Genomic DNA, 1,985 nt, shown 5'->3' with positions numbered 1-1,985 from the left:
GTTTATCGACTATCTCTGTTCTCAATTCTTTCACTTTGCTTCCTAGTATCACGTTTCATTCTCTCTTCTGGAACTCTGCTTCCCCAGACTAATATATCACTAACAAATACCTTTTCCTCCCCCAGCCCCTAAAATAAACCAAACCATTTTACATCTGTCATTTGGGAAGCTGAGAGGTGCTGGAGAAAAAAAATCACACCAGGGTATGTGAATATGAGTATGAATATCAGCATAACTTTATAGTCAACAACCTCAACTGTGTGCTCTCTTACTCTCCAGAACAACTGCTTTAAACCGTCTTAGAACTTGCCATCTACTTTACAGAGACAATGGAAGCCATCAGATGAGGACTTAATAAACTCTTTGCCATGCTGCCTACAAATTTTCCTAGTTACCCCTTCCTAATCATTTTTTAGATACCGAGCACAAGACCCAAGCTCCTCCTGCCTTCCCTGAGACCCTAAACTACGTATTCTCTTCTCTCTCCTGCATCTTAACCTCCTTCTCTCTACAGGATCCTATATAACACACTTCCAAAATAATTTTTTTAAGAATTCTGTCTCCAACCAACTTCTTCCTCCAACACTGCCTAATATTCCCCTCTCCTTCAGAGTCTCTTTTCTTGAGTAATCATATTTTCATAATATTTCCATTTCCTCATCACCTATTCAATGTATTCATTTTTAATTGATAAATGATAATCATATATATTTATGGGGCACAATGTGATTTTTGATCTATATATACATTGTAGAAAGATTCAGTCAAGCTAATTAACATACTTATCACCTCACCAACTTATTGTTTTTTTGTGGTGAGAATGTCAAAAATCTATTAGCAATTTAGAAATATTTAATACATTATTATTAGCTATGATTAGCATGCAGTACAATAACTTCCAGTCTAACTAAAACTTTGCACCTTTGATTAACACTTCCCTTCCCATGTCTCTCCTCCTCCCCAATAACCACCTTTCTACTCTCTATTTCTATGAGATTCACTTTTTTTAGATTCCACATATGAGTATAAGTGAGATTATATAGTATTTGTCTTTCTGTGCCTGGCATTTTTTTACTTAGCACAATGTACTCTAGGTTCATCCATGTTGTTTCTAATGGCAGAATTTTCTTCTTTTTTAAGGTATTAATCTCTTTGTAAATTTCCTCCTTCAGATCTTGGATTTCTTTTCTCATTTCATTATGTTGTCTAACTGAGTCTTCTCATATCTCAGTGAGTTTGCTTAAGATTGTTGCTCAGAATTCCTTTTCAGTCATTTAGGGGGTTCCTGCTCTATAGGGTCTGGTATTTGAGAATTACTGTATTCTTTTGGTGGTGTCATATTTTCTTGTTTTTTTGTATTTCTAGTATCTCTTCATTGATGTCTGGTCATCTGGTAGAGCAGTCGCTTCTTCTGATAGTCTGGAGTGGGTTTTGGGGAAAGAGATGTCCTCTTCTTTTTTAAAGCAGTATAGTATTTCATTGTGCATATATGCTACATTTTCTTTATCCATTCATTTGTTGATGTACACTTAGGTTGCTTCCTTATATTGGCTGTTGTGAATAATGCTTCAATGACACAAGAGTGCAGACATGTCTTTGACATACCAATTTCAAGGTTTTTGAATATGTACCCAGAAGTGGGATTGCTGGATCATACAGTAATTCTACTTTTAGTTTTTCAAGGAACCATCATACTATTTTCCAAAATGGTTATACTAATTTACATTCCCATCAACAGTGTACAAGGTTTCCCTTTTCTCCATATCCTCATCAACACCTGTTATCATTTATCTTTTTTGAGTCTCCACTGGTGACTCATTGTGTCAGTGCAGTTGAGTTTCTGGTGGGCCACCTGCACAGTGGCTGTGGCTACTGCTGTGGTACCAAGCCACTTTTGCGGCAGCTGTGGCTATGGTGGTGGCTGTGGTGGGCCACCCATGCAGAAGTGGTGTTTTAAGCATGCTCCTTGCCTGCTTCCAGACGAG

Source organism: Cynocephalus volans, chromosome 17, assembly GCF_027409185.1.
Source record: "Cynocephalus volans isolate mCynVol1 chromosome 17, mCynVol1.pri, whole genome shotgun sequence".
Classification (NCBI taxonomy): domain Eukaryota; kingdom Metazoa; phylum Chordata; class Mammalia; order Dermoptera; family Cynocephalidae; genus Cynocephalus; species Cynocephalus volans.
Note: the sequence above shows the minus strand (reverse complement) of the source record.